Raw genomic sequence first — 23270 nt, 5'->3', positions numbered from 1 at the left:
AGTCTTTTGGATGTATAATTCATTTTAGTAATTGCTTACAGAATGTTTATTATTTCCAGTAATGATACCGTCAGTTTTTTAGGCAATTGATTTGCTCTTCAGTGATGTGTTAAAACCAAGAGGAGTTGCAATTGCCCAAGTTAAGATTTTTTTGGTGCGTGTGTTCGTGGATGCCATTGCTTCTGCACAGTGTGTGTGTGTCTGTTGAGTCAGAAGTTGCTTATATGGTTGCTGACAGTTCATGACTCTAGGGAGAGAAACGAGGTGTTGAAGTTAGATGCCTAAATTCCCCAAACTTCAAACTGTAGATGGATGACTTCTCTCTACGCTGTCAGTGTAAGGTGCTACCTTTACCATAATACCTTCATCTCATCTTTCGGGGTTTGTTGTGCCTTCCTTTGTGTAGGAAAGCTGGGGTATTAAGGAGAAACTTCCCAGAGAAGTAAGGGGTAAACAAAGCTAGCCCCTATGTGCACTCTTTCCAATCCCTGACCTCTTCTAGCTGGAGGGCTTGGTCTGTAGTGAGGCATGTGCAGTGAATATAGCTACTGTCTACTCACACCCTTCAAACTTTTTCTTTAGTCACTTTGAAAGTAATTAGATACAAATTAAGCTGATATGAGTTTCAGTTCAGATCACCTTGGTACTTCAGGTCTATGTTAGGTAACTGAGCTAAACAACTTATGCTAAGTCACTTTACCTGAGTGCATAGGCATATGCAGAACCCAGAAATCCAGTTTATAATATCCTTGCAGGTAAAATTGTGTGGGTTACTAGAACAAATGTATTTTATTATAGTATTAAGAAGCAGTCTTTCTTTTTTTGGTAGTCATTTGGTTGTGAAAGATTGTGTAGTACTTAAGCATATGATACAAATAAGCACTGTGTGCTTGTTTCCCCAAGTTAGTATTTATAAACAGCAGTTTGTTATCATGTTTGAAGTAACACACTGTACTCTGTAATTGTTGGGATTTTTGTAACTATGATGTAAAGGTGACTCTGGTGACATGATGCAAAAGAGTACTTTGGATAGGCATGAACTGGGATGGACAAACAGGCTATTAACCCTAACACTTTTTTTATTTCTCGGGAAAAATAAATTCCTTTTGGAAAAGCAACAGAGATAGACTATGAGGGATGATCAGGAAATGGAAAGCTTATTTTGCAAGATGAGACTAAGAAAGTGTGACATGTTCGGCTTAATGAAACAAAGACTGAGAGAGGGTGTGATATTTCTTTCGTATTTATAAGTGTGTACAGAAAGGCAGAGAAGGCATCATATGGGGGGAAGAACCATTTAAGCTGAGAGTCATTGTTAGAACAAGTACAAATGAGTATAAACTAGCCTTGGATAAATATGAGCTGGAAGAGAGAGCATTTAAGTAGTATGCATGGGACCGGAGATTTGAAGAGGGAATCTTATCAACAAAATTGGCATGATACAGTTGCTTTAGCAAAAGATTGCACAAGGTCAGTCAGATTGTTCTTTCTAATTCTATGCCCATCTTCTTGCCTAACTAGATCTATAAACCCCTATGCTTGCTTGTTGCACAGTACTGTGAAAACTTGTAGATGGAATCTAAGAGAAGCCTTTTAAATTATTTTGCTTGTTTCAGTTCCAAAACCTGTTTAATTCTTGGGCAGATTACTCAGTTTGTTTTCAGATAAGGTGCTTCTGTGTTATTGACAATAATATCCTGTGACTTTTTAAACTTTTTTTTCTTGGTTGTTTTATATGTATGGAAGTACTGTTTTTAATTTTTGTTTTGATTCATCCTGCTGTAGTTGGGTACAAGCTTTAACCAACCTATCTTGCCTTTTCACCTCTGGTATTTTCTATGCAACTGGAAAGAAAAGGTTATTATTACCATACTCGTCATAGTTTATTCTGTAACCAGTCTGTACATTTATTTAATTCATTCAAGCCTTCATTTCCAATTTATGACTTAAGTTCCTGACACTATTTTTTTAAGTTTGTCACTACTCTGTGGTACTCAAAATGTAACACAACAGAAATTATCTAAAGTAATTGCTGTGGGAACACCACATCAGGGATAGAAACACTTGAATGACTTTTTCGATTCTTAGTAGCCAAAGAAGTCTTGTTGACAAAATGATATAGGCTCCTCGTCTGAGACCATTCTGTTGCTGTGGTCTGCATGAGACATCTAAGCATGTTAGATGTCTCTTCTTGATGTGAGAAGATCCAGGAGACTTAAGAGAGGAGAATATCCAGAGATGGCCTCAATCTTTTGTTTTCTTGTCCTCTCTGTTTTTGAAATATATAATTCCAAAGCCTGTTAGTCTGTCCCCCTGTGCTGATAAGCCGCTTTCTGTGACAGATATCCAAACAGCACAGTTCTTTAAAACATACTTGTTTGTATTCCTTCAGTGAATCCTCAGTAAAAGATGACAGATCACTTTCCCAGATCTTCTCTCCTGACCTACTAAAGCTTAGAGGTTCTAGTATCTCATGGTCAAAGGTTTTTCAGAGATTATTTTTTTCCTAGGGCTTTGCAAATTTTAAAAGGAAGTCCCTCATGTTTCCTGGTAAAATAGACTTCAAAATCTTAAACCTGCTTCAGAAAGTAAAACGATGTGCTGAATGTTCTTATAATCTGACAGTTGCTAAGGTTGGACTTCTAGTCGTGCAGTACTCAGTTGCTGGACTGTATTTGCAAAGTCATGATAGGCTCTCTGATATGGCAACATAATGCATCGTACTAGACTGCCACCAAAAAAAATTAGGCATGCATATGAAGGAGAAGAGAACTTTGAAGGTTGCTTATTCCAAGTGCCCTTCTCAAGCAAATTAGAGCAGGTTGTCCTGGATCTTCTCGAGTTGCATTTTAAATTTCTCCAGGAATGGAGGGTCTTCAACCTTGATGGAGAGTCTTCAAAAACTCTGGGCAACCTATTCCAGAGTCAATGTCTGTCATGTTTCTTCATGAAACAGTTTTGGAGCCTTGCTTAGGTGAAGGACTCATCACACCTACCTCAAAATAATTGGTTCTATATTACTGTTAGACATCACTGATGGTGTGAATAATGTGGTTTTCATTTATTACCCAAAGAAATGTTTATTACTTGTGGTCTGTTACTCAAAAGAAGAAAAGCTGACTTTTACAAATCTTCTGTGTACATAGTCCATGTATATGTTAGTTTGGCATGTTCCTCTGTTTTCCTCAGTCCTTTAAAATACCTGTCTTATGATTTTTAAAAACTGAAATGAACTGAACATATCTGGCTGTGTGAACTCATGCCAAGTGAGAGGAATGATCTGCTCATACTCTCTACAAAAGTTACAAAGGTGAAAGCTCTTACTGGATTGCATGTCTACTTGCAAGGCAAATAATATATTGTCTGAATGTGCTCAGAAATTTTTTTTGGAGGAGCATTACAAAGGTTGGTCAACTATAGCAACTGTCGTCGTGTTACTATACTTTAGGTCTGTGTCAGTGAAAACACAAAAGAAACTTTTAAAAAGTAGTCCAAGACAATATCTGTTTTGACCTATAGAGAGCACTTCAGAATGCTGATCTGCTGTCCTTGCATGACGATTCCTTGTTAGGAGATTTATATTCCCACTACATGGTTTGGGTTTTTATGCAAATGCAGTAATAAGGCACTTTTCAGTGTCTTTTTAACTCTTTGACCAAGACTTCAGTTTCCTCTTATATTTTTACCTTGCCCATTATTAATTCCGTAACACTTTTAAAGTTAGTTGAACCACTTTAGAGAACATCTGCTATACAAAACATTATTTCACAGATGTTTTTACTCAACTATAGTTTTATTATTCCAGGTATTTCATAGATGCCAAACATGGCTGATTAGTTAAAAATTTTGCTGTTGGAAAGATAGGCACTGTAATGCTCAAACCCACACTATTTAAGTAATTTCGGAATTTATCCAGCAATGCAGGCTTGTTCTTAAAAGGAACCAATGTGCAGTTGTAGATATAGTAATATTTGACTAATTAAAACCTTCTCCACCTTGCAGTTTTAGGAAACTTAACGCACACAATTTTTAAAAATGTATCAATACAAATTTCTTTAGGTTATAAGCCTATTTGTTTGTATGCTTGATGGTGTTGCTGTTGTTCTATCAGGGATGTTAAGTCCTTGTTTTCTAAATTGAGTATTAAATTCTTGACCCCTTGATAGTACTGAGTAACATGGTCTGATCTCGCAGTTGAGCCTGCTATGAGCAGGGCTTGACTAGAGACCTCCTGAGGTCCCAGCCAGCCTCAGCTATTCTGTGATTATGTGACAGACCAAGTACTGCCTGAAGCTGCTTAGCTTGTACTTGAGAACTTGAGTGATTTTTTTAAGGCTTACACTATAAGTATTTTCTTTATCCTACTTCCTGTTAGATGTGTTCTTATAACCTGCTTATAGCCTGGTCTCCATCTTTTCTGAATGGATGGTTTGCAGGTTTCTTCTTTCTTTAACAATCTAGATGTGTTTTTCTTTCTCTGTTTCATTTTATTTCTCTAAAGCAAAGCAAGTAGTGTGGCACAAGTGAAATACTGTAATTTTTTTTTGGTAATATTTTTATGATCCTCATTGAGGAACTTGACAATTCAGTCAATGGTGTAAATAGCCTAATTGTATGGGAGGGACGTGAGCTTAATGAAGTCCACTTTTCTATGGGTTTCATTATTTCATGACAGAGAAAAAAAAAAGTAAGGGTGGAAAAGAGTGCTGAGATGGTCTTGTAGCTGATATGTCTTATAAATAATTTTATTGGGTTTGTGGGACTCCATAAACTGATCTTAATAATTTTGTTTAACATGAGATTATGATACATCTTTTTAAAGGGGCAACTTTTAAAGGGGCAGCTTTTCAAAGGGTAACTTTTTAAAGTTACTTGGAAAATGAAGCGTGTAAAGCCAGAGGGGACTATTATGGTCTTCAGCATAACAGTATCTATAGATATTCTTGAATTAATTTATATTTGAAGCACACCATATCTTTTTGCAGAAAATAAGTCAATATTGTTTTAAAATACTCCTAGTGATTGAGAGCCCATGACAGTCCTTGGTACCTTCCTCCACTTGATAATTATCCTCACTACTAAAAATTATTTTTGGTCTAAACTTGTCTGACTTCAAATCCCTCATTAAAACTCTCCCTTGCTGTGTTGCCTGCAGAAAACGTGACAATGGATGGGTTGTGGATAGGAGGGCTCTTGCCTTTCATGCTGACCCATATTGTTCCCTTGTTTCCTCCTGCTCTCCCATTGAATCCACCTGATTTGTCTTGTGTCATGTGTTCGGGTTTTCAGCTTTCCCGTGCAGGGATTACCTACATGTTGTGTTTATATGGCATGGAGTGGAGCAGGGTCTTAGTCCCTGGCAGGTGCTCCTTGCTGATGAGTGTGTCACGAGGGCATAAAGGATTAAAACAGGTTTGAGCTATTGTTGTCCTACTTTAACAGCTTTTAAGCCTGTAAAGAACTATTGTAATCTTTGGGTATGACTTCCTTTGTGGTGAGGACTTCCTCCATTTCTGCTTTAAGGTCAATAAAGAGTGGAGTAAATCATACCTCTTAGAAAAACAGCTGATCTCAATGAAGGCGGGGGTAAAGTGAGGGAAAACTTCCAGTGATAGAAAATCCTTTGTAGCCCTCAGCAGCCTGCTGTAGTGGTTAGCGATTTGATATTTGCTCATCCCTGAAGTCTTTTCTGAATTTATCTTGCTTCAGCTTTCCAGGATGTTGTTACACCTTCCTTAGAGAAGGAGAGGAAGGAATAAAAAAAGCATTGTTAAGATTCTGCCCTGAGTTTGGGTACTTGTGGGCTGTGGTTAATTCTCTTATAATCTTCTGTTTTGTAAACAGATTCAGTTTTTCACTACCAGTCCTCTTTTTCAGTCATTTAGTGATACTTAAAGCAGTCATTTAGTGATACTTAAAGTGTGTTCTGTGAATCCTCCCAATTTGAGTGTTTTAATTGTGGCTATCAGACTAGTAACCCTGTTTTGTTAGGAGTGACCCAGGTGTCAAATGCTCAAGTAGCATTGCTTCTCAGTTAGATTTCCTTGATTATACAGAGATTACATTAGTCCCTTTTCCATGCTAGTTCATATTAACCTGATTCATATTAGCTGATTAACCACTGTAATTCTTTCACAGTTAATGTTTCCCAGGAAGGTGTTCCCCATCCTGGGAAACATTATGTGTTGGTACTTATAGCATACATACAGATACTTGTTCTCTTTGTTGTAGTTGATGTTGTTTTTTCCAGGTAATTTGTTAAAGGTAGTGTAGATACAATTCTGCTGTCAGTCCTGCTGCTCATATTCTGCCATTTGTTCATTCTTTCTTTGTTGCATCTCCCATTCCCAGATTCCTGACAAATTTGTCTTCCATTTTCAAATAATTTTTCCTGTTTTACCAGTATTTGTTATTCCAAATGGGAGATAAGGTGAAAAGGGGGTGTCCATTCCATGTATATAATTTCTTGTAATCCCTCTTAATTTTGAACACGTCTGTGTGCACGTGCAGAGTTGAATGTAGTAATTGTAGAGTTTTATAAAACCATAACTCTGGTTTGGGGAATTAAATTTTTCATTTATACCTCAAGAGCTGCTTGTCCTACTGCCTGTCAGAATAGTTGCTGAAAAAAAAGATTTTTCTGTGAGGCCTCTGATGATCTTAGGCCAATGGAAGAAAAGGACTTTTACATTCAGAAGTCCACCAGCAGTGCTACAACTTGCCACAATTGGTCACTATTTAATTATTGTAACTGTTTTAGTCTTCTCTCCATCAGCCTTCCATGCCAAGAAATATGTTATCATCTGAAAGTTTCACAAAGGCTTTATTGTGAGCTGGGATTTTGGGCTAGTCACTTGATTTCCCAGCCCCGCTGATACTCATATGATTGAAATTGGGAAGGTTTTCTTTTCCTTGAGTCTTCCTTCTCAAAAAAACTAGTGGTCCTGGAGGTGTAAGGTCAGATAGTAGACTTGAGATCAGCTCAGTTGGTTAGAGCATGGGGCTAATAATGCCAAAGTTGTGGGTTCAATCCCTGTATGGGCCGTTCACTTAAGGGTTGGACTTGATCTTTGTGGGTCCCTTCCAATTCAGAAGATTCTGTAACATTTCTCTGTTTTTACTAATTTCCATCTCTTTACCTTGTTATACCCATCATAACTCAAATATTGATACAGACTTCAGGATCCTCAGTATCATGCTATCACTGTCTTGTTTTCCTGTCGTCTTCTCCAGGTAGAAATCTCCAACTCTCCCTCTCCTCAGATTGTGTCCTCTGCTTAACTTCTCTTTCATGCTGTAGAAAAAAAGAATTCTGGTGCGTTTGCTGAGCAGCAGGTGAGAAACAGAACTGTGGGCTGGTACAAGAAATCTGAGTTGGGGTGTCTGCTAGAAGAGATGGAATGAGAAGAAGCAGGATAAGTGATATGTGGAGTCTATTTTCTATTAAAGCTGTTTCTGAAACCAGTCCTGGTTGGACTCAGTCCCCAGAGAAGTAAAAAACCCTGTGCTGTGCAGTAAAAGGAGAGAAGGTCCCAAACTGTTAGGCAGTCTCAAGATCACTGACCTCTGCCTGTGGTCCTTATGGGAAGGAACTCCTGAGGATTTCTTCCTGTGGTGGAAGAAAATTAAAGAGAACTAAAACTAGGCTAGATTGTCAGACATATAATACGGTGCATTATAAAGCATGGACAATCCGAAAGAGGAGAAAATACAGAAAGGGAAACAGTGTTCTTTGTAATGGAACAAGTTTAAAGAGAAACTTCCTTGTTTAACACTGTGACTTTTCTTTCCATAGTTAATTAGATCAAAAAAAGAATATAACAAAGACCTCTCTACCTTTCCTTGATATTTTAGCTGCATCTCAGTTCCTGCTCACATTTGACAAAATTAAGTAAAAACCAGTTTTTTATTTTATAAAATAAATCATGTTTATTTGGCAAAAAAACCCAGTAGACCATTTTACAGCAGTAATTCTTCCTTCTCTATTTTCTGGTAGTTGCTGTTAATTGATTTGGAAAACTGGAGTCCTGTGGAAAAAACAGAGAAATTAAAAACTGTGCTCTTATTAAAAGGCCTGTACTCCTAACATGTAATCTTCAAGAGCTCTCCAAGAAGCTCTGGAAGGAAAGCTGTTAAATGGACATGCTATTACCAGATTTAGAAGTATACTCTTTAAAGAACTAAGACCCGTATTAATGCTGATGTTTATTCTGTTTTTTTCATCAGCAGAGTCCAGTGAAGCCCCTCTCTGGTGGGCAGTCTGCAGGGTTACCCGTTACAGTGCTAGGCTCTTTTCGAAGAAATATCCATCCCTTATTTTCTCTGCTGGCTGCTAAAATGGGATTTCCAAACTGTTGTCCCACTCACAGGTTGCAAGTATCCATTTGACAAAGCTGTTCAGTGTTACTATTACAAAACTTTTGGTCTGTTGAAAATTATATGGTAGAGAGATGCAGAGAATGACATGAATACTAAATATATATCTAAGAATTCATGGTATTGCTTCTTTTCAATTAATGACTGCCTTGTACACTGTGTCTAATTCAAGTGAAGTGGTTACAGAACTTCTGGACAGCTTTAACGGAGTCCTTCAGAGCTTGTTTACCAGATCCTGGCTAAAAAGCATATAATTTGAACATAAATGATGGCATGTTATCATTTTCTACTTGAAGATTTACTGAACTGCTCAGGATAGCTGACAGAAGTGGCGGGCAGCAAAAGAGACATGCTTAGTTGCCTAACGTGATGGTATTGTCATACTGTGATATATAGGTCTAAAAATTCCTCAGTGTCTTACATATATGGTAACCCTTAACATGTCAAATTAAGAAAAAAAAGCATATAACAACAATGTTGCAGAAGATTTGTAGGGAGTTTTTTGATCACGGATGTTTCATGTCCTCCTTCATACCTAATTCGTCTTGCTTTCTAGGAATGCTTAATTAATATTGTACTTATGCTAATTTGAAACAATGATGATTGCAGCTCACTGAAATTGTGTTCTGCTTATTTGAACTTGATCAACATTACTTAGACAGGACTCAATAGTGCATATGGTACATTCTATTGATAAAATTTTTTATTTTAAACCGTTTGAGACACAATCTGATTATTTTATATTTTTGTTTCTGTGTATCTGTGGCACTGAATTTTAAGACGATGTTAAGTTGCTTCCTCCATAGTTCAAAGAGTGCATAAGGTAAACTTCCTTAACAATCTGTTTTGGTAGATACTGCTTTCTGATACATAACGATCCTACAAAACCAGATGTAGACTGCTTGTTTTCAAAGCTTTTTATGACTTTCAGCACAACCTCTTTATCTCTAGTGTCCAGAAATATCATCTTTTTGTATTAATAAATTTCAGATTGTGTGAAAGTGGTTCATACATTGATGCCGGTGGCAGCCACTGCACACAGGTGCACCTGTGTGCTGGAAGCACATCCCTGGGCTGAGGACAGCTCTGGAAAACAGCCTGCAGCCAGGGTGGCCTGTCCTGTCCAGCTGGCAGCCACAGGCAGTACAGCAGGAAAAGGCACTTGAGGGTTGGCATTGTCCCTGGCTTTGGGAGGAGTCAGCAGCACAGACTAGGCGGCACTGATTGTGGTCACCTCTGCTAAAAGGGGCTGCTGCCTCCTTCCTGCATCTCTGTCCTCTCTGCTTGTACAGGCAGAGCTCTGAGCATCAAGAGAGGAGCTAGGGAAGGGGAGTTGTACTTCCCTGTGGAAAATGTTCCTCAGTGACTTCTGCACCTCTTTGGCCTGAAGGAGAACTGAAACAAAGTCAGAAGAGCTCTAGGCTGAATGCAGAACCATTTTTTGTATACAGGCTGCAATTTTCAACAATACTTTAAAGGTTAGGTTTATTATTTTTTGGGGAGAAAATACCATATTTAGGAGCTGTAGGAATACCACTTTGTATTTAGGAATGCAAAATAATGATTTTGATCCTCCAGTAAACCTCTTTTTGATACCTGTGTGTGAAATAAAATTACATTTTCTTACCATGCAGTTTGAATAAAATTTTATTGAATTGTCTCTACCAAACTTGCAAAGTTATATGCCGATGAAAGTAAGTATTTTAAAGCATTTAAAATATTTTGAATTTCAGTATGCTGCATATACATTCTGATTATGAAATGCAAAAAAAATTCATAGTCTAAAAAAATCTTCTTACTAACAAGCATAGAACTTATATGCTGACAAATCATATATTGAATTATTAACTAAAAAATATTAGTTCTGTAAGTATTTCCACTTATTCATTTGAAGGAATATTATTTTTCAAACTCTAGTAATTTAAAGAATCATGTTTATATTTAAGAGAAGGTTGTACAAAATGAGCTAACAATGTTGCAGATTAAAAATATAGGAGATGTGTTTTCCTCTTATTGTTACATATGGTATATGTGGACTTTCAGATTCCTTAATTCTTAATACCAAGACAATAACATACTGCTCAAAAAAGTTCCAAAAATCATTAGAATCTTCAAATAACAATCTCTGTGAGTGTAACCTGCAAGTTAAAAATAATACAGAAATAATGCAAAATCAGGCCTACTGTAGTGAATTATTTATATCTGTCATTTAGTTATTTCTTTATTACTATGGTTGACTTGAGAGACTTATTTTTAACTAGCACTATTTCCTAACACGATAACGTCAACAGTAGTGAGGCAACAGAAATCTTTTTTGAACTGAATGCAGAATATGCTGCTCTGCAGTTTTCAATTTTGAGTTTTTAAACTAACATAGTGTCCTAAAATTTCAGTGGTTTTGTTTTTCTGAGAGGAAATTTTAGAATTTTTTTAATCCTTGTCTTTTAATTCAGTAATTTACTTCAAGGGTTTCTTCTGTTTTAATTTTGAACATGAAAGATTTTTTGATTTCATGTGAGAGTTTCCTCATAGACCTCATCATCAAACACCAGTTAAATAGCTGAATTGCAAAAAGAAAGCAATGTGACAGAAATATTTATGTGGAAAAACGAAATATGGGGGCAAATAAAGTAACATAATATAATAAACTGTGAAGTTAAAGCCATATGCTTGTATGAGTCGATGTTCAGTTAATGTCTGAAATGAAAATTTTGAGTAAAATACCTTGCTACTGTGAAGCAGTTAGATATATTCCCTTTTGTGGCATTTCACAGAATTACAGAATCATTTAGGTTGTCAAAAGGACATTCCACAGTGTTCTTTACCTGGATGCATGTGGTAAACGTGTTTATACATTATCTTATTATTTGAGAAATCTGTTTCAAATTCATATATATATCTCCTTTATAAAGGCTTTTGCTTCAGTTATCACTGTTTCAGTTTATATTGATCTCGTTGATACAGAAATCTCTTCAGAAACAGTTTGCACTATTTCAGCAAAAAACTTGCTAGTGATGCAATAGGGATTTGTTATCCTTCTTGCCCAATGGTAAGAAAAGGTCTTCCTAATTGCCTCCCCATTATCAATTTTTTTTTTACCCATGAGTGTGTGTAAAGATAATCACACCTTGGCAGTGTTGTCCAATGGTTGATCATATTCACTTGTCTTACTCCTGCACCAGAGACAAACAAAGGTGGCTTTAAGAACCTATTAAAGTGGTCACAAAATATTTTAGGGCTCCCCTTAATAAAGAAGTAGAATCATGATAAAGCCTGATGCATGGACATTTTGCATGAAAGTGGACCTGTTGAGGTAATTTTAGATATTCTATTGCAGTCTACTCTCCTACCACCAGGAGGACTTGGCAGGAAACAGCAGGCTCCAGGGAGAGTGGACTTTCTCTGCTTCCCTCTTAACTCCTCAGCCCTGGAAACAGTTGTTGTATTCAGGAGGACGGGTGTAAGTCTGTTCAATTGCATCATTGCAGTTTCATCTTGTAAATGAGACTGTTGATGTCACCTGTTTCAGATTTCCTCCCTTTACATGTTGGAAGATTGTACTCTAATGTAGTCTGAGGCACAAGCACTTGACAGAACATTCTTAATAATCTCTGTAAATGTCATAGAATCTTCTGGTCAATCTGTGTTGCCCATTCCTATGATGATAAATTCATCTTAGCTCCAGACATCTGCCAGGGACTTCCTAACCAATATTTCCTTTTTCTTCAGTTTTTGGACAAGTGAATTCCATACTCATGCAAAACTGTGAGGGACACCCAATTTCTAGGTCATGTAGCCTAAGAAAGAAGTCTGTATTTTGTCAGGATGGGGCTCTAAATGATCCCCATGCCCTCTTCAGGCAGTCTGCTCCAAATGGCAATTTGAACTGTTGTGGTTGACAACTGTAGATACTAACTCTGTTATGTCATGACATAGAGTCAGACAGCAGGACTGATGCTGTCCCAGGGTCTTACAATTTTCCTTGCTACTTGCCTACTTAATGTGTATTTCCACTGTGTTCTTTTTTTTTCTTTTTTTTTCTTTCTTTCTTTTTTTTTTTTTTTTTGTGGTAGACAGGTATAGCAAAACATCAGCTGTTTGTGTATCAGGCATAATGAGCAATGAGTGTGTGTTGCAGCTCGTCACATATTCCCACTTCTGTGTCCTTATTCAGACACCCTTTCCATGAAGGCTTGTCTTATGTGTGAATAGATTTTGTGTCACATCATAGGTGCCTTACAGCCAACTGCAGGACACCCTAGTATAGTGGATTATACAGATGTTGTTTCTTAACAGGATAAGGGTGTTTTGTCACTCTATTCCTGTCTGAAGTTTGGTATGGATTTAGGTAGCGTTTTTGTGGATGTTCGGTAGATGGTCTGTACCTTTTGTACTTATAAGTCTGACCCCTTGTCAATAATATATTTTCTTTTTGGATGATAAATGTGTTCATTTCAGGGCCCTTCCATGTGTCTTCTCCGTAACACTTGAAGTTTTCATCGTGGTAGTGGCGGTCATTGCTGTTAACTTGTGTCTCTGTGTGCCTTTTTTCATTTACTTTTCCAATTGTCTCCTTGATGAAGGGTACCACAAAGGTGCAAAACCTGAATCTCTCCAAATGTCTCAGCCTCTTTCCAAGCATCTGGGTCCCAAGGTGAACACTTGAAACAAAAGTTATATTACTGCAAGTCGTTGGGCTAACTGAAGAAACTATTAACTCTCAGTTTGTGAGAGCTCTTTTGTCTGTGAACAGATTCTAGCCTGTGCTTTTCTTTTGTGATAATACAGTTCCCAGCTAACCTGTGATGCCTTGTGGCACACATCACCTAATACTAAGTGTGTCACCCCTCTTTGAGCTCTCCCACTTAATATCCTTTCAGCAGCCTGGCTATTGTTTCTCAAACTACGGGAAACTTTTGCTGTGGTGTCAGTATTAGGCCACAGGACAATACTCCTCTAGTTCCTTGCCCAGTCAGACAGTGATGCCTGCCAGATGAGTTTTTCTGACTTTTGCCACTTTCCCAAAATACTCCACTGTCACTGTGTGAATGCTGAAGACTTCTGAGAGCTTTGTTAGTGTTTTGTGAGTACAAGTGAGAACATTACTCTTTACTTCAGTTAGACCAGTCCCTATAAACTCTAGAGAGGGATGTTTGACATCTAGTGTGTTTGTCTGTTACCAGTTCCAGTATTCTCTCCCTTAGCTCTGTAAAATCCCATCTGTCACACATATCTGCTCATGCTCACTGAAAGAGTAAGCCTCCATATTCTGTCCTGTTCCTTTCCAGGTTCATCAAAGACTTTATTAGGCTTGTTAAGATACTTGTCTAGTGCCTGGTTTGATTTAAACCTAGCTGTGCACAGCCACACGGGACTGCCTTGTAACCTCCTAACTGCCCGCTCACAGCTTCACATTTCCATGGAAGTGCAAGAAGAGTGCAGGTCTGTCTTTTCCATACCCATTTTTTAAGTCTGGGTGTATATAGAGGAAAACTTCAACAGTTATGGCTGCAGCAGTTATGGCTGCATTTTATCTTAATCTCTGTTTTTCCTCCTAAACCTCAGACCTGCAAGTTTCCTTGTTCAGGCACTTGATGTCAGGGCAGCACAAGTGAGTACCATGTTTTCGTATTCACAGATTTAGCACTTGAGCTATATCTTGGCCCCTGTGGTTTATTAGCATGGACAGAGCCTCCACACTACTGCTGAAAGGATTGAAGGTTTCTGTATGTTTGCTGCCCTCTTATTGAATAGAGATTGGTGTCAAGTTTTGCAACGAATGGCCAAAGCAGGATCTTTTACCTTGGCAGGGACTTTTCTACTGAAGTCGAGCACAGAGAGTAATAGTGAATGGGATAACATCAGACTGGTGACCTGCACTAGTGGAGTTCTGCAGGGCTCTTTCTCAGGCCCTGTGCTCTTCAGCATCTTCACAAATGACTTGGACACAGGACTTGAAAGAATACTAAGTCTGCAAATGAGACAAAATTCAGAGGAGTTGTTGAGTCCCTTGAAGGCAGGGAGGCCCTGCAGAGAGACCTTGACAAATCAGACTGGGCAATCACCAACCATATGAAGTTCAACAAGGGAAAGTGCTGGATTCTGCACCTGGGATAGGGCAACTCTGGATGGTTGTACAGACTGGGGAATGAGATGCTGGAAAGCAGTGCCATGGAAAGAGACCTGGGGTTCCTGGTTGATGGCAAGTTGAATATGAGTCAGCAGTGCCCTGGCAGCCAGGAGGGCCAACTGTATCCTGGGGGGCATCAGGCAAAGCATCACCAGCTGGTCGAGGGAGGGGTTGTCCCGCTCTGCTCTGCACTGGTGTGGCCTCACCTTGAATATTGTGTGCAGTTTTGGGCACCACAATATGGGAAAAATATTAAGCTCTTAGAGAGCATCCAAAGGAGGGCAACGAAGATGGTGAAAGGCCTAGAAGGGAAGCCTTACAAGGAGCAACTGAAGTCACTTGGTCAGTTCATCCTGGAGAAGAGGAGACTGAGAGGAGGCCTCATTGCAATCTACAACTTCCTTGTGAGGGGAAGAGAAGGGGCAGACACTGATCTCTTGTCTGTGGTGACCAGTGACAGAACCTGAGGGAATGGCCTGAAGTTGTGTCAGGGGAGGTTTAGGTTGGATATTGGAAAAAGGTTTCTTCATCCAGAGGGTGATTTGGTGCTGGAACAGGCTCCCCAGGGAAGTGGTCACAGCACCAAGCCTGCCAGAGTTCAGGAAGCATTTGGACAGTGCTCTCCAGCCCATGGTGTGACTTTTGGGGATTGTCCTGTGCAGGGCCAGGAGTTGGACTTTGATGATCCTAGTGTGTCCTATCCAACTCAGAATATTTTGTGATTCTGTATCCACATCTTCATCAGGTATTTTGTGCTGTCTGAGACACTGGTGGCTGGTGGCATTGGTGTTTGCCTGGAGACCTCTGAAGTCATCTGCTAGGTAATTTGTGACAGAGGCTTAATGGCTTGGCGACATTCAGTCTGAGTGTACATGTGGACTATCATTCAACTGAAAAATGCATAGTTTACATACTTTATTTTTCAGTATAATAATTATTCTTGTCCGCATCTGTTTTTGCTTGGCTTTCTCATCTCTGAGTTTTTTGAAGTTCTGTTTTTCTGTGTGGTTGAGAGGGAACTAAACTGACACTTGGAAAGCCCTTCTTGGTATTACTCACTCCATGAAAGAAGATTCTACTGGCCCTGCAAAGGAGAAAATTTCTCTACTCTCTAGTAATAAATCCTTTCTCAGAGTGTGAAAATACCTATGTATTACACACCATGAAAAATTCCAGTGGCTAATAAGTAATGTTTAGCATCCTCAAAAGTACTTGGAAAAACTCTGAAGGCTAGAAGCAACAGAAGCATTAGTTGTACAGCGTAGCACTGCAGCTCAGGAAGGTGCAGGGTGCAGTATGTACCAGCACAATTTCAGCCCAGGGTGTCCTTTGATAATTAAGGGAGTGCTGTCATTTCTTGTTGAATCTCTCTGTGTGTCAGCATCAGCACCAAAGAGAAGAGAGAAGAAAGAAAACATACATAGCCCCTGATGAATACTGCTCTCCCCTGTGAAAACAGGATGGCAGCAATAAAGGGAGTGTGTGGCAGAATCTCAGTCCTCCTCTTCCCATCCCTCTCCCCCTTCTGTGTAGGACTCTGCATTTGCATTGAGCCCAAAGAAATCAGGTGGCTACTATTCTCTTTATTTTTTTTCGCTGAAAATTGCAACACTGGGCTATTTCAGCCAATTAACACAATGCTAATATCTAACATGGATGGCGAAAGCGGGCTTCTGGAATCCTTCAATAGGAAATAAAGATCTCACCTCTTAAGGGAAATAATTCATAACAGCTATATCTGGACCTCATGACTTCTTATTCTCAAATCAGTTTGTCCTGTGCTACCTTCTGTTCAGCTGTTGAGTTTGATCTGCTATTGAGAGATGGTATTTGCTGGCCCTTGTGGTTTTTTTTTCATTTCCAGTGGTTTTAGCCGATTTATTTCTTATATCAGCATAGGACCACTTCCAGATTTTCTCTGAACGTCCTTAAGGAACAAAACACAAGTGGTTTTAGATGTCATTTATTCTTCTTGAGGACTTGGTCCTTAAGGTTAGGTATAACCTTGGTACTGATGTTATAATGGCAAATTGGTCATCTGCCAATCATCTTCTGTTTGAAATTTAATGCTGAATTTTATTTGTATATTACACATTCTGTTTGCTCAATCGTAAACTATATGCAGTTTCATATGAGAGACTGACATAAGAAGATAAATAAATAGAGGAAATGTTATTGTTGAACATTAAAATATGGTAACTTTAAATAGGCAGGCATAGACATGATGGTTCCACTTAGTAGCCTGATCACATAGTATATAATAGTTAAAATATTATATGCTTAATGGAGTATATAGTTATTCTATTTCATTAAACATTTTTATGTTTTTCTATCCAGTGAAGAAGATACAAGCCTCGATTTTTAAAATGCCTATTAAATTATCTTAAACAAAAATAGTTAACAAATCACAGAAATCTAAGTGTAATTTGATGGATACTGTAAAATCGTTGGTGACTCCAAGAATTATTTCTAGTAATAAAAACCCTTCATTACAAAGGCAAGGAATGACCATTAATTGTCTGTCTTCCAATCTAATAACTGCTCTTTTGGTTCCTGTGTATGCTATTTTGAGGTGTAGCTGTCTCTATTTTAGTGATTTGTTCCCTGTAAGAGGCTATTTCTATCCCATTGTCCCAAAGCATTCCTGGGACTGCTTTCTTCAAGTGGTCATGGTAAATGTGTCCATTCCGCTCTCATCCAACTTGCCCTCAACATTGAATATGCTTAATATGAAAATAGATTTATTCAGAGGGACTTAACATCATGCTTTAGGTAGAAACTTGATGTTGTGAAAAAAAGAAAACAGAATTCTAGTTTCAACTGAGCAGCTGAGTGCTTCTCCACTTTTTCGTCCCTGATACTTAAATTTCCAAGTCACATTTCAGGTCGGGATTCCATGTTTATTGGAGGTTGTTTTTCAGGTGTTGCCTTCCTATCCAGGGAACTGGGGCTTCATGAAGAAGAGCAGCTCTGGGAAGTGCCATCAAAATTCTCACATTCTTTTATTCACTGCCTCCCTTGGTACTGGCAATGAAATGGACAATTATGGAGAAGGGAGGAGGTGAGACAGGTAAGGCAGGACTCCTCCTCTGAAAAGAAGTGCTTGTCTTTTACACCTCTCCTGTGTTTTTATGTTAACACCTTCCTTCTGTGCAAAGGTCTTTAACATTCATTCAGAAGGAATTTCTAGTTGTTAAAATGCTCTCACGACTGACAAAATTATGTAACATTCCTAAAACTTGGTATAGAATACAAGTCAAACCCTCTAAAATTCTTAACTGTGCAGCCATGGGCTTTGGTTTGATGCCAGCTCTGTAGACATTCTACATTGTAAACTCGGATCTCAGATGCATTAGTTGGCACTGAGGACAGCCCTTACAGCTTGGTGTGGACTTTGACTTATTTCCAGCTCTGGCATGGCTTTCTGCATCACTTCTTATGCCTTGTAACAAAGTTAGATTCTCTTTTCTATGAAAAATTACCACTGTCATCTCTGTCTCAGTCCCAGTTATTTAAAGAATGTTACAAGTGTCACCTTTCAGAATCAGAACAGGACAGTAAAATGAATTCAGTAGTTTCAAGCAGTATTATCACACACTTTTAGGAACTCATGTAAAATTCAGAGGCATCAGAATGTACAAAGTGTTCATTATTTCTGGTATTTTTAAATACCTTGTCCAGAGGTTGAAGACTTCAGATATATATTTTTGAACTTTATTCCATCTTGGACATGAAATATGGGTATTTATTTTTTTGAGGCATGAAGTTCCTTTAGAATTGCATGGAATGTATGAAAGTTGGTATAAAAACATTTGTAATAACATTATAAGAACTGGCAACACCATAATGAATCTCAGTTGCACAAATATTGCTGGTCTGAACTGAAAACTTATAAGCTAGTAAAAAATAATTTTTACAGGAGAAGTGGTGTATTTTTAGATTTTATTGGCTTATAATAAAATCCTGTGTCCATGTAGAACTTCTTGACACACCTGTAAAATATTGTACATCAGAAGATCTGACTACTGAATACTGGTGGACAGCAAAAAGGAGAAATGTTAAGATTTTTGAGAAAGTACTCCCTTGGCATTAAATATCATACCTTGCTTTTTACCAGGTGTTCTTGTGCTTTTGCCTCCTGCAGCTGCGTATAAACTTCAGTGCCTTAAAGCCATCTCAGTTTTCTATTTTTGTTGTAAATCTCTTTGTTCAGTAGGAACCTGTAGTGTTCCTTCATTCTGTTAAACATAATAATAAAGAATATGAACGGAAATATGAAAGAAGGAACGATAGCAGGAGAGCTGTGGCTTGTACCAAGTGAAAGCTGCCCTTCTTTCTGAAGGAGATAAAAAAGGTGGGGCAACATTTGAAGGACTGGAACTAGGAAAGAAATAGGAAGAATCAGCAGAGGGAGGATCTCAAAGATACTTCTGTAAATTTAAAATAATGAAACAAAAAATTTCATAAGAGAAACCAGAGACTGAGATAATTTTCAGTAAAGTCTGTGATACCATTTCAGTGCATCAACGCCAGTATTTCTTAGATTTCTCTAAATCATTTCAGCATGCTAAGTTGATAAATATGTTTTAATTTTTGTAGTTGTATTTGTGATGTTAGTTTTCTCCTAACTCATGCTGTTCTGAAACAGTCCAGCCATCAGCTCAGTAAATGTGGAAGGGAGCAGGCTGGGGAGGAAGGAGGTCATGAAGGACTGGGCTCAGTTAGGAGGTAACCTTCAGGTGCAATAGGACTGCATCTGGAGTCACCCATAGCGCCATTGTACTGAGATCTGCAGCAGAGCCATCTTCTAGGTAGTTCTTGCAGTTTCAGGATTTCAGAGGGTAGACAAGTAAGGCTGTTGTATAATAGGAGAGATCCTTCAGGATTGTGGTAAAATGAAAAGAGAAACTTAGGCTCGTTCTTCTGGACAAAATTTCTCTCAGATTATCATGTAAGGCATTGGAGTTTTTGTGAAACACTAATGTTACCATATTGAAGTTTTAATTTCCATAATGCCTACATTTGCATGAAAATAGATTTGTGCTCAGAACAGTATCTTACACTCTTCAGATGTTGCATGTTGTAGCGAATCCACATCTTTCCAGTACCACAGATAGTGCCTTTAATAGTGAACTAACTCAGTTTTTAAGGGGAGAATATAGATGCTTCTCTGGAAGAACTGTGGATATTTGCTGTGGGTAAAAAATTGGCCTGTGCTTTGCTGTGAGTAGGGAGAATCAATATGGACTGAGTAAACAGTTGGGTTTGCAAACAGAAAACATGCATCAGCAGCTGGATGTGTTTCTGGGTCTGGACATGCAGCCTCCTGCAGATTCTTTGGCAATACACAGTATGTAGTGTCAGTTGGAAGATATTGTTGCACTTGGCAGCATAGGCTTTTAGCTTGATAACAAATCATTCTCAAAAACCACTTTTCCCTAAAAGAGAGTTGTTTTATTCAAGGATTGAGTTGGAAAGTCTGTTTAAAAAGTACTGTGTTCTGAAAACCTTCTAGAACTTAGCTTCAAGCTTTGAAAGCTTGAACAACTGCATTTCAAGTTGTTGATGACAAAAGACTTAGTCATCATTAATTCTGACCTCTGAGTGTCACCAGTAAAACCTGGCTCTACTACTCTCATAATATTGTTTTGCCCATCTGTTATTCCCTGACATCTTTTGGCCATCATGACTTAGAGGATAACCTTCAGGTTAACATCTGCCTGGGAGTCTCACTTCCAGTTTATTAGCAGGACCAAATGGTGCTTAATTCTCCAAATATGTGCCCAAATGCTATCTCTTTGCTTAAGCTCCTGCTCTTTTACTTTCAGGAAGTGTGAGACCTTTCTTCCAAAAACTCATTAAAATGATTTAAGAGTTGAGTGTTTTGGTTTGTAGTAGCCTTTACTCACACAAGTGACAAAGTAGTCTTATGTCTCTCTCCCTTTTTTGCAATTTGCTCTAATAAAGGCTGAAAGTGAGCAGAAGAGCAGAGTACATATAACTGTATGTAAATCTGTTTGGTAAATCCAGGAATAGTCATTCTGTGAGAGACATGATGGCTCAATAAAATGCTCCTTTTTTCCTTTTATTGTTCTCTGTTTCCTCCCCACCTCTTCTAAGTACATAAACAAACAAATAACTTACAAACCCAGCTCTCATTTCCATTGTGTAAACTGGAAGGAAGTGGTACACAAATTTAGATACTGTTTACTGTGAAACAGATTGAGTAGCACTTTGACTGTAACCCTCAAATTGACTTATCTAGGGACCATCAGAAGAAGTGTGAATCTGGGCCTGTTTGGCCAGGATTGCAGTAAGTGTTGGAGCTACTGGATAGCCAATGCTCTGATGACTTATACAGAATTACAGAATCACAGAATCAACTAGGTTGAAGAAGACCACTGAGATCATTGAGTCCATTTTACAACCTAACACCACCTTATCAACTAGACCATGGCTCTAAGTGCCACATCCAGTCTTTCCTTGAACACCTCCAGGGATGGTGACTCCACCACCTCCCTGGGCAGCCAATTCCAATGCCCAGTCAATCTTTCTTTGAAGAACTTCCTCCTGATGTCTAGCCTAAACCTCCCCTGGCACAGATTGAGACTCTGTCCTCTTGTCCTTCTGCTGGTTGCCTGGGAGAAGAGACTGACCACCCCCCCCCAGCTTCCTTTCAGGCAGTTGTAGAGAGTGATGAGGTCTCCCCCAAGCCTCCTCTTCTCCTAAACGACCCCAGCTCCCTCAGCTGCTCCAGTGTGCTCCAGACCCTTCACCAGCCTTGTTGCCCTTCTCTGGACAACTACAGGACAGTAGACCCAGCATTTGCGGAGAAGCAAATCTGAGGTAGGTCTTGGGAATAAAAACGTTCCTTTGCTTCAGAAAATAAAGAGATAATGTATGAATGAGTTAGAAATAGGTTCATTGTAGGTGTTGAGCTAGAGACAGTTTTGGAGTGCAGTTTCACAGACAGCTGATCTTGTTACAATATGCTGTTGCTAATTTGTAAGAGAGGGATTTTCACCTGGTCCCTTACCCTCAGCCTGCCATCCTGTTCCCTCTTCTCACATATGTGGGCTTGTGACCTCTCTTGTACTTTATCTGGAGCTCAGCAGACCCTTCTGCGGGTCAACTTAACTCAGCAAAACAGTGGAAAACAAACTTAGCAGAAGCTTCTGTGTGCTTTCTGCCTTTTTTGTGAATTGTATTGGCTCACAGAGGGATCTGAGATCCCTGTAGACTGCACAAGGTAAGCAGTGGGAGCCGGTGGCCGACGTGGAAAAGAAGGGAGAGAAGAGGTGGGGAGTATTGCTTTTGTGGTAGTAGTGAGCTGCTAAACCCATGAGCTCCATCTTAAGAAACAATCCTGTGAGCACTGATTGACCTTAAAGAATCACCTACATCACTGTGAGCAGTGTCTCTAAGGATGGTGTTCTCTCAAAACAGTGGTCAGAGTGGGGGTTGCCCACCTGGGAAATCTCTGAATTGAAAAACCTACTAATAACTGAGTTTGAGACATAAGAAACCAGAGATTGTGGCTGCTTGCTCAAAGCCTGGTATTCATGTAGATGCAGGCTGGAGTGCATCTGAAGAAAGGAGCTTCTGTGTAATGTTACTTGGGTAGCTGAATTTTGTATTTATCAGAAGTCTTCATACTCAAAGTATTTAGCGTGCATAGTTTTTTTCTGAGGGCCAACCACTTTATTAGTTCCTCCCAACCGTATTTTTGCTGGCATGCACACAATAGCAAGTCATCAGTGCTTCCGACTCAGCATTTCCTCCGTTTCCTGGTGAGAGACCATATAATACTGCAACACCTACTTCGTTACAGGCAGTATAATTGCACCCTGTCCCTCTCTATGAACTAAAATTGCATGCTTGTGTTGAGTAGATGATGCTTTTCCAGAAGTCTATATATGATGCACATCACCATGGTGTCTGAGCAGCTATATTGGTAGGTTGCTAAATTGTCAAAAGATTTGCCAAGTGTTTTAAGCATTTCCTTAAATATTATTCATAAACTATCAAAAGAAAACTTTGTGCTCTCTACATTTAGGAAGAATTTATTTGTATCTGATGTAAACAAGTCACACACATGCTCTTATTTTCTCTTTAAATGTCAAGGTATTTTTCTAAAAAGGAACAGCAGGAGTTTGGTTTTTTAAAAGTGAATTAGGTTGATCAAAATGTTTACTTCTGGTTCTTTACTTTTTGTAGTCTCTTTACTTTTTTTGTTACAAAATAGCAAATTAAGTAGATTCTGAAATCAGTAAGAGACTGCAGTTTTGACAGAAGATCAGATGGCTTCAAAGCTCACTGTTTTTCTTTTCATTGCAGTGATAGCATTGAATTGTTACACTGTTATTTGAGAGTGTAGTTCCAGTGAATAGTGTTGTGTTACAATAAAAGATAAAATAGTAAACAGTCTGCAATTTGAGAAGACCTTGCTTAAAATTGGTTTATTACTTTAAAATCAGGTCCCCAAATTTTAGAACCCTGATAACAGCTTATGTTTTTAAATAAAGTTTCACAGAAGAGCAGATGTTAAGGTCTGCTCACCTGCAAATGCCATGCTTATCGTGCAAAGAAGGGAGAATTCTTGAAACACAAAGAAAACCTGTGTTGCGAGGCATTATAGAGTATATTGGGTACTGTGTAATGTTGTGGTGAGCTAAAAATCTGCTTGGAAAACAGTTGTTTAGTTTCAATGATGAGGTACTATTTATTAACCTTTCAGTAGATACTAGGATTTTTTGAGCAGAAA

The 23270-nt window shown here is 38.6% G+C and overlaps 1 protein-coding gene across 5 annotated transcripts in view; it reads left to right on the top strand.

Annotated features, from left to right (window-relative positions):
• The window catches only part of FOXP2 (forkhead box P2), a 407653-nt gene that overhangs the window by 26489 nt on the left and 357894 nt on the right, over window positions 1-23270 (top strand). The window lies entirely within an intron of this gene.

Source organism: Chiroxiphia lanceolata, chromosome 5 (genome assembly GCF_009829145.1).
Source record: "Chiroxiphia lanceolata isolate bChiLan1 chromosome 5, bChiLan1.pri, whole genome shotgun sequence".
Classification (NCBI taxonomy): Eukaryota; Metazoa; Chordata; class Aves; order Passeriformes; family Pipridae; genus Chiroxiphia; species Chiroxiphia lanceolata.
This window is presented reverse-complemented; position numbering and strand designations above follow the sequence as displayed.